Source organism: Alligator mississippiensis, chromosome 3 (genome assembly GCF_030867095.1).
Source record: "Alligator mississippiensis isolate rAllMis1 chromosome 3, rAllMis1, whole genome shotgun sequence".
Taxonomy (NCBI): Eukaryota; Metazoa; Chordata; order Crocodylia; family Alligatoridae; genus Alligator; species Alligator mississippiensis.
In genome coordinates, this window is record NC_081826.1 from 216,484,956 (window position 1) to 216,502,078 (window position 17,123).

The following is a 17,123-nucleotide window of genomic DNA, read 5'->3' on the forward strand; positions in this document are numbered from 1 at the left end:
GCAGGCCGGACAAAGTCCCCCCATGGGCTGTATTTTGCCCACCCCTGGGCTAGGCTCAGATATGCTTTAGAAACAATGCATTCGTCTTCACTTTTGTATTTATTTAAAGATTCAGGATATTGCTCCCACCCTTCTGTAAGAAGTTAACTTTTTTCCCTCCATCTTTGCTTTAAGGTTCTTTCTACCTATCACTAGTTTCTTCTCTCTCCCTACACAAAGTCTGTCACTACTGCTGACTCATGATACTTCTCTCTACAGCTCCAAGACCTGTAACAGCCTTCTACTCCCCTGCAGCTCTTCCATTTTCAGAATCTCTTCCTTAACACCTTACTTGCTTTTTCCTCAACATAATCATTTGTTTAAAAACACAGCTGTAGTACTCTTTTATAACATTAATTCTGTAAATCATTAAAGAGATTTTATTTAGAAGACAATATGCAAAATAAAGTTGTATTACTCAGCACAAATTTCTGTATTCGTGACACAGACTTCAATATGGCTCCATAATCCCTTGTCATTGTACTTTGTTGCAGAATTTAATTGCAAATGCTTTGACTTAAAAAGAAAAAAAAAAGATAATTAAGTATGAATGCCATCTCATTCTAACAATCTAGTAATTTTCTAAGCAGATCAATGCATTTGTTAGCTCAATACATTCATTATAAGCTTTTCTTTAGTAGTTTAGTTCAAAGCAATTTATGATGCACCAGAAGAGATCTCTCTCACGTCAGCAATAAACCACACCACACAGGCTTAGTAATGCAGGGAAACCTCATTGCAGTTCATGTTTACAAACCTTCCTCATTCTTTTTCTTTTGGCAACCAGGCATCATTCACAAAAACTAAAATCGGAAGAATTCCTTCACTGTCCACTAAATGAAGCAATCTCAGTCACTTTTCAAACTAGAGTGACTAATATCCAAAACAAAAGAAACTGACTAACTTTTGAAAATTATTTGACTAATCCTTAAATAAGAGGGGCTAACAGGAATTTTGCCAAATGATTTCAGTAGTACTAAGTTTTGATCAAAAAAAGCCATTCAAAGTAGTGACCATCATACTCCCAACAGGATAGGATGACTAACTCAATTGTCCTGAGAGTTCTTACCACTGTTTTTTTTTATTTGCTGCTAACTGTGAATAGAGGGCACTTCAGTGAGCAATATATGCATTTGCTAGGTCAGATGAAGTCATGGCGAGTTTCTTTTTGTCCTATCCATTTTTGTCCTCATGTTCCTCAACACTGTTGTGGAGCATGCAATTAAACTGCCATATTATTTATATTTTGGTTTGGACCAGGTTGTCAAACTCAACCTGTGACCCAGGCTGTGGGGTTCCTTGCAGACTAGATCCAGGCCTGCTGGCAGCGGGAAAAGTGGCAGGAGTATATGCAGTGGCAAGGCAAAGCAGAAAACAGCAGGTGTCATTTACTCCCTTGAAGGCTATCCTCAACAGTCTACAGGCTCTATGTCTGACACTCCTGGCTTATCACCCTGAGTAGCCATCTTCACCTCTCCTTGTGCAATAGTGGAGTTATGAGCAAGATTTAACTTAAAAATTATTATGTGCCCTTCTTAAAAAAAATACACGCAACACAACTAGATCACGTCTTCAGCACTGAAAACAAAGTTCCCATCGTTAGGGCTTGTCTGTGTATCAACCTTGACCTCTATAGATTTACTTATTTGCGTGCTTTATTTGCAGGATCATCTATTTAGACCTCATCAATAAAGGCAGGCAACTTAGATTACTCTACATTTCTCAAGAACTCCCACCACCTGCAGGTGAATAATAATGTTACCAATAGTGTTGCTGTAAAACATAGCTGGTAATTAAACAAGCCTGAAACTAGCAGTTTTAAAAATCCTCCTATAGCCAAAACTATGTTACAAAGAGGAAAGTTAGTGAATGAATTTAAATTCTTAAAAATACTGTATTGTCAGTATCATTGACTGGGAAGAGTAAAAGATGTCCTTTTCCACCAGTGGCAAACAACACTAAATATTATGCAGAAAAATACTTTGATAATTAAAGGGTCATTTAATAGTAAAGTTTCCAGTTGTGATTTATGTCACTTTTGAGTCTCCAGAAAAAAAAGGAAAAATGTTTAAAGATGTCCTAAATCATTAAATCCTTAAATTCATTTCCTTTAATGATGAAGCAGTCACTGCTTTAAAAAGAGTCTGATTCATCATTAAAAGAAAGCAATGAAGGCATTTGCCTTAGAAACTATAACAATCAAAGGCAGATCTTTTTGGCTGCAATTAATAATTTTTTTCAAGATAATTTCTCCTATTAAAATATGTTAATTTACTTTGGTTTCAGGTTATCTGAAACCTTTCTAAAAGTGAAGGCTGCAGCTAATTCCTGCTGCAAGCAGGGTAATTTGAAGCTGGAAGAACTGAGACTGCATTATTAACATGAGCACAAGGTCTTAAATACCCCCAAATTGTTATCCTTACAGACACATGTTGCATTCTTTAAATCTGCATCCCTTCCCATTACGAGACGTAAAAAGGCAGCAGCACCAAAAGCTCATATCTGTCATTACAAAAATGGCCTATTCACAATATTGTCTGACAAAGCACCGAGAGTGACAAGGCATCCTATTCAGAGATCGAATTTTTTCAGACATTTGTATGCCAAATTCAAAAATCTCTATGATAGTGTTTTTAATGAGGTACTCTGTTATTCTCCGTAATAAAAATTAAAAGATAGAGACAGAGATCTTCGGCTTAATTGCCACATCTGTTATTAGGCACTTTACTATGATTGACTGGAGTGTGTGTCAGAGACTGTGCCAAAAAACAGGCAAACTGCATAAGCAGGCTTATAACTTATAGCCCAACTGGTATTAGCAGCTTGTGTGTTACAACTTCTACTGTTGGTCAGTTAAAATTACAGAACTGTTGGCATAGGTTCATTCGGAAAAGAGAGTTATGAAGCGAGTGGTTCATGAGGTCGCTTAACAGACTTCAGAAGCATTTGCAACTTTCAAAAGTAAAAGGCAATAATAGTTGTTTAGATCAGTGGGCTGCACACCAGATGGGATACATGCAGCGTGTCTCTCTCTCATACCAGCATCCCCCATGCTGAGTGGGGTTCCTGGGTCCCTCAAGTCTCCTGGTCATGGGCTCCCTTGGCCCACAGGCCACGCTATTCTATTCCATCCCCAAGGGTATGAGCAGAAAGCAAAGGCTGGAGGAAGGAGGGGGAGTCTGGAGACTTTAGTGACAACAGCACGAGAGAGATGGGAAGAACAGTGCCTGAGTTGAGAACTGCAGGTTAACCCCCCCAGAGGCCACCGATAGCACATCCCTGATTTAGATATTCATTTTCTAAAATAGTTTGTAATGAGAGGAGTAACCAAACCTCAATCCCAACTGGTACTAAGTTCTGTGAGTGCTTGCAGTTGCACATCCACTATTTTAAAATGCTAATAAATCAGCAAATAAGGCTAGGTACAGATGTTCAGGGACTTAGGGAGAGGTTAAGTCATGTTAAGAATGGCCACCCGATCTAACTTAGATCACCTAGGTGAGGACCCTACACTTAGAACCCTACTTAAGTTGATCTAAGTGTGAACTGTACAGAAGTTCAGGAAGGTTAGATCCGTCTAAAAATGCCTGACCTAATCTAAATTAACTGCATCTCAGAGGCAGTCTAACTTAAATTGGGTCTGGCAAGACCAATCTAACTGAACTTCTATACAGTTCCCAGAAAAGCCCTGGGGCTGGGAAAGCCTAGCCACTGCCCCCAGCCCTGGAGCTGCACTTTTCTTATCCCCTCCTGCCCTGGGCTATTTTTAGCTCCCCAGCCTCTTCCCCCAACCCCCAGATAGACAACCCCCCCACAGAGACCAGCCAGTCCCCCTGCCCTCCCCAAGCCTACCAAACTCTCCAATCCCGCAAGCAGCTCCTAGTACCGTTTTTATCAGCATTTGCCAGTGCCAAGAGCTGACTGAAATAAGTTGGGTGAGTGGGATTGAAGGGGGTTAGTTTGCTAGGGGGGTGGTTTGTCTGGGACTGGGGAGGGTTGGGGGGCTAAAATAGCCCCTGATTCAATGAGTGAGATAGTCCCCACCATCCTGCCAAACCCCACACAAGACTCCACCAGCCCCCCTGATCTGCCCGCCCCTCAATCAGGCACCTCAGACTGATAAACTTCAGTGAAACTGGCCCCTGGACTGGTTTCATAGAATCATAAACATTAAGGGCTGGAAGGGACCTCGAAAGATTATCAACTCCAACCCCACCCTGTTCTGGGCAGGAATACTGCTGAGATCAAATGATCCCAGCAAGGTGTCTGTCCAGTCTCCTCTTAAAGACTTCCAAGGTTGGGGACTGCACTATCTCCTTGAGAAGTCTATTCCAGATTCTGGTCACCCTTGTCGTAAAGAAGTTCTTCCTTACATCCAACCTGAAACCGTCCTCTAACAGTTTATTTGCTCTGTGTCCTCCTCTGGGGCACCCTGATGGACAGCTTTTCTCCCAGTTCCTGATATTATTCACCCCTTACATATTTATAGATGGCCACCAGGTCCCCCCTCAGTCTTCTCTCCCCTAGGCTGCACAGTCCCAGAACCCTTAGTCTTTCCTCATAAGGTTTGTCCTCCAGGCCCTTAATCATTCTTGTGGCCCTTCTCTGGACCCTTTCAAGATTCTCCACATCTTTTTTTGAAGTGTGTAGGACTGGGGGCAGTTCAACAGCATTGGAGGGGCCTGGGAGAGCTCAGGCGGCTTGGCAGGGTCAGAGAGCCTCTCTGATCCTTTCACCCCCTCCAATCCTCCTCTGAAAACCCTGCTACCACCCCACTCCTGTCAAGCCCTCCCAGAACCCATCAACCTGCTGTAAACCCCACTTGCCCCCCAATCTCTCTAAGTTCCCCCACAAATCCCACTGGCCCCCTGATCTCAACAAACCCTCTCAGACACCACCAACCCTCCCTCCCATGGATGTTGCTAGCTCCCCCTTATCCTCCTCAGCCTCCCCACAGACCCCACTTCCTCCAATCTCCTGAAGACCCCTTGCTTTTAACCCAATCAAACCTCCCCCTAACATCAACAAATGTCTCTATGTACCAAGTCAAAAAAAAAAGGGCCACTGTGTTGCATTTTGTAGAATACCCATGTGAAATAATTATTATTAGCATGTACTATTGGAATAACTACCTGTAATTATAAATGCTAATATGTATATTTTCTTTCCTATCCTCAAATGCTGTTTTCACCTTTTCACCTTCTAACTTGATTGTTTATAAATAAAGGGCTCAGAAATTTTAATTTTTTCCCTAAAATTTTGTGAAAGTATAGCAAGAGGGTTAAGTAGCCATCTTACCAATTTCATCACATAATCCTTCTGCATGCATTGCCACCAAACCTTAGAGACAGTAAGGCCTGACTGCTGAGTAAGGGTCAAATATTTTGCTTTGTATATTTCTCTGCTGTTCTTTTTTAAAACAGAGGCCTTTGAGGTTTTCTTGCTTTTACCTATTTAACAATATGAGACAGTATTAGAATTCAGTAAAGTGTTGCTGTGTTGAGAGCTAGCTGGATAACCAAACCACTTCTGACAGATGAAACAGTTTTCAGGACAAAAAAAGTAGTGCACACTCTGTCTTGCAGTCTGTGGACTTTAAGAAAGTAAAGCAGCATGTTCTGAGGACTGCATTCTCTTTCTAATGGGTAAAATAGCATGACTATCTGCTGTTCCCAGTCCTGATTCTCTTCTTCATTAGACAGGTAAGGATAAGAAAAGACACCATGACTGACTGCAAGTGTAGACATCTTCCCAAGTGGTTTGATTAGATACTTTGAGAAATCAGACTGAAATCAGTGCACATGATGCACAAATGATTATAGAGTTACTTCCTTGAGGAATCTCTTGATGCCACAATACAATTAAGTCCTCCTTTTTGTTATATCTAGTATAGTGGATACTGCTGATAATTGACATTTTAGAGATTAAAATGTCAAACACCTGGCAGGAATTCCAGAACTATCTGTGTATGACGATAACAGGTCCTACATTGTATTCCTTACCCTAGTAGTCAACACTCTTCCTGGTTCAGGAATCCATGCTATTTGTCCACACCTACCTTGATGTTAGCAAGATAGCTACAAGTTTGTCCAAGCATCCTTTCTTAGTTAACCATCTTTCAAATCTCACACACTGAGACTTAGTTAATAAAAAGGAATGATCTCATAAACTCTAGCTAATTCATATTGTGGCTCATGTTCCCTTGACTCCCCATATATTATACTTGGGTCTGTCCTTCTCACTCATCTTTTACACTTGCTTTTCTTAAAACTCTCCTTATTTCTACATGATGTGAATTATACATTGCTTTAAGTTTAAACTGTCCGGTTTCTTGAAATACATTTCAATAATGCTAGGAAATTTTCAGGTAGCATTGTTTCATCTCTATGTCTCAAAGGAACTAAAAAAGAATCCTTGTAAGTAAGACTGCAGACATTTTACAGATCATACAACCGATGCAGAAAGAGATAAAACGTCTTGCCCAGGTAAGTACCAGAGCTAGACACAGGACACAAATCTCTTAACTTCTAATTGTGAGTGGCCTACCCACCAGACCAAGCAGCTGCAGTACATCTTAAAGTTATTATGAAAATAGTCACATGTGTGTAGTGAAGAAGTCATGCTTGTCAAAATTATGAAATATGTGACTCTGAAGCACAATCCTGAGAGATGCCTCATGACCTATGTGGCCATTTAAATCAGAAGAACCAAGAGCACTCATCACCCCAAGAGAAGCTGTCTTTCAGCAAGATTGGGTCCTTGCTGAAGATGCAAAAATGCTCGTGCTGTACTATGATGTTTCTGCTTTTTCACAGCATAGTTTTTCTATTTCCCCTTCATGCTGTTAACTAACTAAAGGAATAGTTACAGAATGACTGAAATGGAATCTAGAAAGTATACTACTTGCTCATTCCAAGAAGAGAGCAGCACCTTCCCTCATGTAATTCAATGCCAGAGGAAGAACGATCATTTCCTGTTTCAAGTCCAATTAGATTTTAGTCAAGAAGGGAGTGATGTACATTCTAAAGATGTGTATGTCTGCTGCATTCAAAGCTGAATTCAGAAAGCAGAATCTCAGAGAGAAAATCAGAGCGCTACAAAGATTAATGCAGAAGAGTAGATGGACAGCCTGTGACATCTTAGAGTTCTCAAATATTTTAGATGCATGAGCAAATGTTGGGATGCTTAATCCAACCACAGAACTTTTGAGGTTTGCCCAAAACAAAATGTACTTCTCAGGCTTCTATGCATAACATAAGTTGATGAGACTTGCTATTACGGGCAAAGAAGGAAAATAGAAAGTCTGATCTTAAAGGTGTATTAAAATTGTAGAGAGGTAACAGGAGAAGGTTTTAATGAAATATTAAGTCTCATGGCTCTCTGGGATAGAATAGAAATGGAATGTAAATATAACTGTAAAAAACTAGAGTAGACTGAGGAAGTATCTGGTGGTAAACAGAGCTATTTTGTTCTGTTTACCATTAATCAAAATGTTCCTCTTCACATTTATTCTTGTAGCCTGCAATAATTAATAATGGATTCTTTGGGGTTCGAGCTCTACGCAGTTTTGGCACAGCTATCAAGTTCCACTTTCATTTAGTCTGATTTCCCATTGTAAAGAGTATCAGATCTCACTCTTCAAAGTACCAAGGCTCAGCTAGCATATAAATGGTTCTATAGTACATGAGGGTAATAATATTCAGCTAAAACTCTCATTTGACAAACCCCGCTCTTAACTAAGGAATTTACTCCAATATAGTACTTTCATCTATAACAAAAATAAAGCATAAAGATGTTAAAGCTGTGGTACATTTTCATCAGACCTGACCAGTAAATAGGAAATGTAGGCCTGTTTTCTTTTATGATCTATTAGAAGAGACTGATTGTCTGAGTTTTGGAAGCAGCTTTGGGATGTTCGGTTTCCACCTTCGCACATGTTCACACATTGTACAGTGCATTACCTAGGCACAATGGGCCTGGTGTTCTTCTCCCTTACCTCAGTTACACTGTAACTCCATTGCTTTTTCTTGAGTTACTCCCAATTTACTTTGGTGTCTGTGAAAATGAAGCTTGAACAAATGAAAAAAAAAATCTTATTCCCTTATCCTTTTATTTCTAACTTCTTTTTTTAAATAACTGAAAAATTCAAATTCTTCATGGAAACAATACATCTGTACTAAAATCCAGCCCTCATTTTAAAATATGTATTTCAATCTCACTGGCAGGTACCCTTCGGAAACAGTTGTTATTTACAGTATCTGTCTGGAAAAAAAAAAAGATTAAAAGATCAAGTTACTCTTTGCTTCCAAACAAGCTAGGCCACAGCTGTACACCAGATTCTGAGCAACTGTTCCACATACACACAACAAGGCTTCTGTCTTCCCGCAGGGTTTACTCAGGTCATCTGCATGTGGCGTGGATTAAAGTAGCACTAAAGCTCTATTATATAGTAGGCTAAACAGTGAGTTTATACACAAAACTCTTCTGCCACTGGGTAAGTGCCTTCATTTCAATTCCATTTGAAAAAGTTTAAAAAAAAAAAAAGTGTTTCAACCTATACATTACCCGACTGTATTTAAATAAACAGGAATAAGAAGGAGAGGGAACAAGACTATTAGAAGGCCATTTTGGGGAGTGGGGAGGAAACAGGAAGTCAACCATTCTCTGTGCCAGCAGAATAGCAGAAACAGACTTTGTCCTGATTATACCACTTTTTCTCACAAGCTCATTCTTGAATTTAAAAAATGAAGAGCATGATTCAGGGAAAAATCTAAACAAGTGGGCTAAGCAGTTTCTCTTGGGCAGTTTTTCCCCAAATTTAAAAGGAAAGGCTCCTTCCCCTTCAAAACAAGCAAATGCTTCAGTTCCCAGGACATCTCTGTAGAAAGGCTCATGCTTCCCCTCTAGCTCTGTGTCTTCCTGCCCATCCCTGCTCCATTTCCAACAGAGCCATTTCCCTCACTTGTCACTAGCCTGGAAGGGCACCCACAGCACACATGCAGGGCTCCACAAAAAAGCAGAATCACCCTCAGCTACACTAAATTAATGGCAGATTCCCTGACCTCCCCCTCCCCACCCCCTGACTTACTTCCACCACCATAAAAAATTGTCCATAGGTTAAAAGAAAGGATGAATGGTGATAAAAAAGGCAGTTGACTTTCCCTTCCACATGGAAATGGATGGTTCTACAAGTAAAAGGACCTCTCCACATGTGAAGCTGTGGAAACCACTTTTTGGTACCAAATTTTAAATCCTTTCAAGATAATCTTGAAAATGTGTAAATAGCTGTGTGTTTTGTCTTTCAACTGAATGACCCAAGAAACTGAATGTATGTCTACCATGTAGAACACAGCACAATGGGGAGATATTCTAAACTATCTCAATATCAATAGCAGGCTAATAATTGTTGCACCATACAGCTCCGTATGAGCTAATCAACCCTGCTTTTTGACAGTGGTAATTTCCCCCTCAGATGCCACTCTGAAAAATATGCCACAGACTTTAACCATGACTAGCTCTCAAAGCATCAAGCCCAACCTGCCCTTGTTTATGCTGACCAGTCATGATCATCCTTATGACATGCAAAATTACTATTAATAATTGTACTTAAAGTAAAATTCATTTCCCCAATAAGACAGCTTTAAAGGGGTAGCATATAGCTGCTACTTCAGCATATGCTCTCCAAAGAAATTCCAGCATCATCTGTATTAGTCCATGTCAGAAGGAAATGAATCTACTATGAATGGCGCGTGCCCCTGGCAGCTGGGGGGGCACAGCGGTGATGGAGCGCAGTGGCGGGAGCACAGCAGCAGTAAGCTCCCACAGATACTGCCAGCACTGGTGGCAGGGGGAGGAGCGGGTGGTGAGCACCAACCACAGGTTGGTGACCACCCACAGCCGCTGTTGGCAGCAGAGGCAGCAACCAGTGGGAATCACGGACTGCCCGAAGATGCCACCGGTGGTGTTGGCGGCAGGGTGGCAAGCGGCAACTGCCCGCAGGTGCCACCGACAGTGTCAGCAGTGCCTTTTTGCACGGGGTACACCGCCACACTCAGGAAGTACACGTGCACCCATGTGCACCCCCTACATGCACCCCCTACGTGCCCCTGGAATCTGCAAATTCTGCTAAATACCTTGTCACAAGGACATGAAAAAGGAAAGGAGCTGTCTGTTTTACAAAAATAGCTTGAAACATCATGTGATTCTTTTTTTTTAGTATTAGTTATTTGAAAAAATGTTTTGGTTTGGTTTTCATGTTAGAATTTAGATCCAACTCACTATGTAAGACTATGCTAGCATTTACCCTAAGTTGTTTTCTTTCAAGTTTCCCACAAATGAAACACCACTGGTAGTAGCAACAAGACAACTAGGGTAAATCAGCTGCCAATGTTTTAAAAAAGTCATCCTCTAGACCTGCTCAACGAACTGTTGTTAAAAGCTGGCAGTCTCCAACAGCATGCCTACATCATTGTCACTTCTGCTGCAACAAGTAGTAAACTTGCACAGTTGACAGCAACAGTGATGGGTTTAAGAATAAAACATCTAAATGGAGACAACTGTGTAGGTGACTAGAGAACTAGTGTAGAGATGACACTGAATGAGTCAACTCATTAAATGCTGAATTGTTGACACAGAATGGAATTTTTTAGTCACATTGTCTAGAACAGGGGTCAGCAACCCTTGGCATGTATGCCAGATCATGGCATGTGAGGCCATTTTGCTCAGCATGCTGCAGACAGCCCAGGTTCTGAGCAGCTGCCACCAGCCATGGAGCCCAGGTTGCTCACAGCAGGCAACAGGGAGGCTGCAAGCCCTGCTGCAAGCAGCATGGGCTCCATGACAGGCAGCAGCTGCCCAGAGCCCAGGCTGGCTGTGGCAGGCACCTGGGAGGCTGCAACCAGTGAACCAGGGTCCAGAGCCCCAGCCCAACTCTGTGGCCGGCGGCAGATGCATGCATGCCTCAGGGCACATGGCAGAGAAGGGACAACGGCAGCACAACCCTGGCCCCTCTCCCGCTGTCTTCCCGGAGGTGCCTTTACACACGCCACCAGTACCGAGCGAGGCTAAAGATCTGCAGACCTCAGTGCAGCGGCTTGCAGTCTCCCCAGTGCCTACTATGAGCATCCTGGTCTCAGTAGCATGCAGCAGGGGTCTGCCCAGAGCCCAGGCAGGCTGTGGCAGGTGGCCAGGAGGCTACAAGCTGCTGAACTGAGGTCTGCAGAACCCTAGCCCCACTCACTGCTGGCAGTAGGTGCATGTGCACCTTCAGGTGGACAGCAGGGGAGGGGCTGGGGTTGTACTGATCTGATCCCTTCCCTGCTGTCCATCCCAAAGTGTGTGCGGACACCACTGGCAATGGAGCCAGCCAGGGTGACCACCTTTTCAAAATGTAAAAGCGGGACATGTGCCCACCTCCCCCCTGTTCCCCACCTCTGCTGGTGGCATGGCCAGTGCAGAGCAGAGTGGGGGCAGATGCAGGCTGCCTGATGCAAGCTTGGGGCTCTCTGCCCTGCTGCCCTTCCCCTGGGGCCCTGTGCTGGCCGCTCACCCCCTGCCCACCTGGCAGCAGCAGGGAGCCCCACTCCATGCCACTGCTGCCCCTGCTGCTGCTGGGCGAGCAGGGGGTACATTGCCATGAAGGCGCAGGCCTCTTGGGGGGAGGGCAGCAGGGCAGGGAGCTCTGAGACCATAGGAGGCAACACGCATTCACCTCCACTTCACCCCCCCCTGCTTCCCCAGGGGGTGCACGCACCAGCAGGGAGCTACCCCCACAAGCCTCGCGCCCCCCAGATGAGCCACTCGTCTAGGCTTGATCCCACTCCCTGCCCCCACCCCATGCACTGCCCTGACTGGACAGCACCCCCAGCCACAGCTCTTCCCCACTCCCTCCCTCACCACAGGGGCCTCAAACTACTCTCTCCCCCCACAACAGGCTGTTCCCAAGAAGCTGCTCTCTATGCTGCCTGGCTGTATTCCTGGTCACATGCATGCATATGGGTACACACATGCATGTGGCATCCCCTGCATCCCAATCCTGGCAGCCCCTTGCAGGCTGGAATGCTGCCAGCCTACAAGGGGAAACCAGCTGTTGCCTGTGGATCTCTGCACGATAGCACTTGTCCCAGATCGCAGCATCTCAGAGTCATGCAACATGGGACCGATACTTGAGGTTGCTCAAGTCTCATTCCGGGACTGTCCCACCCAATTAGGGACAGGTGGTCACCCTAGAGCCAGGCCAGGGCTTCAGACTCTGATGCAGCTGTTTGCAGCCTACCTGCCACCTGCTGCAAGCAGCTAGGGCTCCATGGCTGGTGGCGGCTGCACATGTGCCTTGGGGCACACAGTGAGGAAGGGGCTGGAGCAGCGCAACCCCAGCCCCATCCCCACCATCTGCCCAGAGGTGCGAAGGCACCTGTCTGCAGCAATGAGTATCAGGCCCCTCATGGCTCCCCTGCTGTCTGCCCCTGGCATGCCAAGTTGAGGCATGGGTCTTGACTTTGAGTGTTTTTGGCACTCCAACCCTTAATCTAGAGAAGCATTTCTCAACCCATGGATCAGAAGAATATATGAACGTGTCACAAACAAACTTTAAAAATGGATTCTCCTTTAAAGAAGAAAAATGTGGGAAACCATGACTTTTTCCTTGCAAGCTGCTTGGGTCCCCCTATGCCTCACAACCTCCCTTCCCCTTACCCCACACACCCACTCCCTACCCCATACACTGGGGGCTGGGGCCTGGGGGCAGCAGGTCAGGAGTGAGGGGCATTGGGTCAGGACTGGCCATTGATGCTTACAAACAGATTCTGGTACAAAAAAACTGTTGAGAACCACTGATCTAGAGCTCTTTGGGTTTTGTTTCATAGATTTCATAGACATTAGGGCTGGAAGGGACCTCGGAAGATCATCGAGTCCAGCCCCCCGCCCAAAGGGCAGGAAGTCAGCTGGGGTCATAGGATCCCAGCAAGATAAGCATCCAGTTTACTCTTGAAGGTGTTCAATGTAGGCGCTTGAACCACCTCCGATGGCAGGCTGTTCCAGACCTTGGGGGCTCGGACAGTAAAGAAATTCTTCCTTATGTCCAGCCTGAAATGGTCTTGCCGTAGTTTATGACCATTCGACCTAGTCGTCATCCCTTGGGGCGCTCTGGTGAACAAACGTTCCCCCAGATACTGGTGGTCACCCCTGATAAACTTAGAGGTGGCCACCAGATCACCCCTGAGCCTGCGCTTTTCCAGGCTAAAGAGCCCCAGGGCTCCCAGCCTGTCATCGTAGGGTCTGCTTCCCTGACCTCTGATCATGCGCGTGGCTCCTCTCCGGACTCTCCCAAGCCTCTCCACATCCCTCTTGAACTGTGGAGCCCAAAACCAGACGCAGTACTCCAGCTGCAGCCTCACTAAGGCCGAGTACAAGGGGAGAACGACGTCCCGGGATTTGCCTGAGAAGCATCTATGGATGCAAGCCAGCATTTTGGTCGCTTTACTAGCCGCAGCATCGCACTGCAGGCTCACGTTCATCTTGTGGTCAATGATGACCCCCAAGTCTCTTTCTTACTTAGCTTTACTTACTTGTTTTTGTTATTTATTTCAGTGGTTAACTCTGCAAGAAAGAAATCTTCATTAAAGATTAAAAACTCCCAACCCTTCAAGTAAAATATAACAGCTCATAACACATACTGCAAGGCACTCAGGAGTCCTCTAGCAAAACCAGGGAAGATTGGACATGACATTCCCAATATGTCTCAAATTTAAAAAGGAAAAACAAAAAACAAAAACACTGACTTTGAAACAAAACATTTCAGACTTTTTTCATAAATTATAAAAATGAAAAGGGGGGAAAAGATTGCTTTTAAATGGAAAAGGCCTTTTTAGATTACCTTTACTAGGATCTGTTAAGATCAAATACATGAGTTGCCTTTACTTTTAAGAAAGTTGGTAAGAGGTTCCGGTCAACCAGCTCACAGTAAGTAGCTAATAATAAATTTTCAAATAGCAGGAAAAAAATCTTTCCACTGAATATATTTATCATATACATATTGCACAGATTTTTAACATGTTGTGGCCCTGAATTATCTGTGTGAGAAGTGCTTGGTCCATATACAGCGACAAAAGCCAGGCATATACAGTGATGGAATTATATATCCCTTCCACTTGTGAGTTGGTTGTACAACCCCTGCCTCACAGCAGGCTAGTTACAGACCTTTTACTTGCAAGCTGATTACCACAGTCAGATTCCTGTGTCCATGAAGAGCTCCTTGCAGGATCAAGTCTACAGTGCCCATGTTACAACAGAACTTGTTTTCTTTCTCCATGAACTGAGGTACAGTAAAATATTATACAGCTTAATATGCCACAAAAAAGATATTTGTTTCTATAGATGTCATTCATTCCTTATTATTCTCTGCTTTTCACTGTCAAATATCTTTTTTTCCAGTAACAATGGTTAAACGTATCAGTTTACCAAAAGAGAGGAATCACAGATTTGTGTGTCAGCTGAAGAGGGTTTGTAATATGAGAGCTTTCTTCTTTCATATTAAGAGAAAGCATAAAATGAGGGTTGCATCAGCATTACTAAAATGATCCGAATATTATTTGTATTGTGAGTTGTGTCCATTGAATGTATTAGGTCAAATTCAGGGGCAACATTCTTAAAAGCTCCTACAGTCTTCCCTATCTTTATCTTTTAGTGAAATCTAGTGCATTTGGTTTACTGAAAGTATCCCAGGTTGCATCTCTCAAGTTTATTATGGATTACATGGGTTTCAGAGAAATTTCCATCGTTTGTGATATCAATGAATGTAAATGGATGCCTTCAGTATACAAGGAACAAAAATCAAAAAAGATTATACAGTATACTGAAGGCAAAGAAGTGTACATACTGCAAAAGGAATGAAAAAACTGTAACTGGCAAGTTGAAAATATTTTTCTATATTGAATGCCACGGGATTTAGTTCCTCTAGCTTTTGAAAATCCCATCTCCTTACTATTCTCTCCTTATTAGGAATGCTGGTTAATATAAGTTATTAGTTTTGTATTAATTCATCATCCCATTAGCTAGTTTACACATGATCCCCCTAAAATGATAGATGCAGACATCCATGCTAATAATAAAGCCAAGTTCTTAGAACTAAAGTATGTAATGTTGTGGTGCTCAACTTTCTCGCCCAGAGGCCAGATCCTACAGGCAGGGTTGGTCAGTCCAGAGGCTGGATCTTTGTCAGATCTTGCATGTAGGGTATGTCCGTGGGCCAGATCCAGTGTGAGGTCAACACATGGGGTTGGTCTATGGGTGCAATCCAATATGCCTGCTCTGCCTTACTCACCAGATCCATCTGTGAAGCAACCCTGAATGATACAAGCATGCAGGACTATGTCATCTGTTCCATGGGGCTCTCCATAGGTATAGAAATTTAATGACAGGGGAGTGGTAGCAGTATTAATTGTTATGACTGGAATCTATGGCAATTAATGCTGCCATGGCTCCCCCACCACTAAATTTCCAGACTAATAGGGGGCCCCATGGGCCTGATGATATGACCCTACATGCTAGATTCAGCCTGCAGGCTAGGGAGTGAGCATCACTGATATAACTGATTGTGCAGACAGGACCTTGGAGTTTCTGTTTTATAAGCCAACCATAACTGTACAGCGCTGCTTTTTAATAATGCAATCCAGTCATTAAACTGCACATAGTAGAGAAGAATCATAAAATGCAATTTAAGTGTTATACTATACCTAGAAATTATACTTTTCACAGTCAAAGACTTGAAGTCTCATTATAGCCTCTGTAACAGATAAGGAACAAAGAGGTGTGAGCTTAGCAATAGAACACTTTCAGGTGGCTTTGTACCTACATTGATTCACACAGGCACAGTTAACACTATTTGGTAATAATTCTCTTTAGTTTAATCCTTGTAAAAAGAAGGATCACTGAAATGATACAATGCTAGAAATTCCAAATTTCTCAATAATAAAACTAAATAATTGCTCTGCTATTTTTATATAATATTTAGACAGAGATATACCTTTTTATAGAATGATGATTTTTAAGATACTAATAGTGATACTGTTACAACTCTTACATATAAGAAGACAATTCTACAGATAATTGAAATCAACTGCAGTGTTAATAGTGCACTAACTATGCTCTAGAAAACATTCCTTACCCGTACTGCATACAAAACATGAAGGCATCATTTACACAAGGCTTCAAATAGAAAGAGAAAGCCCAGCCACTTTACAAAGTCTAGTACAGTTCCAAAACAAGTGATTTAAAACATGGTTAAGTAAAGATCTTTTTTCTAGTGGGCTGCCACCCATAGTATAAAAAGCAGGCTGTCTAGCTCAACTCTACACTAGAAAACCTTTATTCATCTAAATTATTCCACTGTGTTCTGTCACAGTGATCAGTCTTCCAGCACAGCATCTTTTCTTTAATCAATGGAAAGAATTTCTTATTCTGACAGCTTAGTCTCTCTCTTTTCCTGGCTGGGTGGTATCTTCACTTTTGCATGGGCTTATTTATTTCCACTTAAAAGCTTAACCATGACATAAATAGTATACCTTTTGGGCAGAGTTAGTAGATCAGATTCTGTATAACTGGTCCCCACAATAAGCATAAGTTACCAGGGAGGATAAATGTAATATGAAACAGAATTTGGGCCTTTATTACTACAGAAATTGTATACATCAATAACAAAAAGCATCTTCTATGAAGGCTCTTCTGATAGATATTTAATATTTAAATGCCAGTATATTCATTTTAACAAACCACATAGAAAGGAAAAACAGGCTACCATTTTTCAACTAAATCTCCAGGAGCACAAAATTCGTAGTACAAACATAAGTAATAATGGTGACAGCTTTACATCTCCTTATTCAAAATATGTTACATAGTAATACCAAGGTGAAATAAAAACATGCCCTAAGACCATAACTGACCTTGAGGAAATTTAATTCTTTGGTCTTATAGCAATGGGCAATGAAGTAACACCATAAGAGCCTCAGTCATGTGCTTCAGTCTTGCACTGGTGGATAATAGAGTTCTTTTGAAAAAGCAAACCAAGATTTCCTTGAAAATATTATGTT

The 17,123-nt window shown here is 42.7% G+C and overlaps 1 protein-coding gene across 2 annotated transcripts in view; it reads right to left on the bottom strand.

The window, feature by feature from the left end:
* The window catches only part of MEGF10 (multiple EGF like domains 10), a 180,653-nt gene that overhangs the window by 151,990 nt on the left and 11,540 nt on the right, over positions 1 to 17,123 (bottom strand). The window lies entirely within an intron of this gene.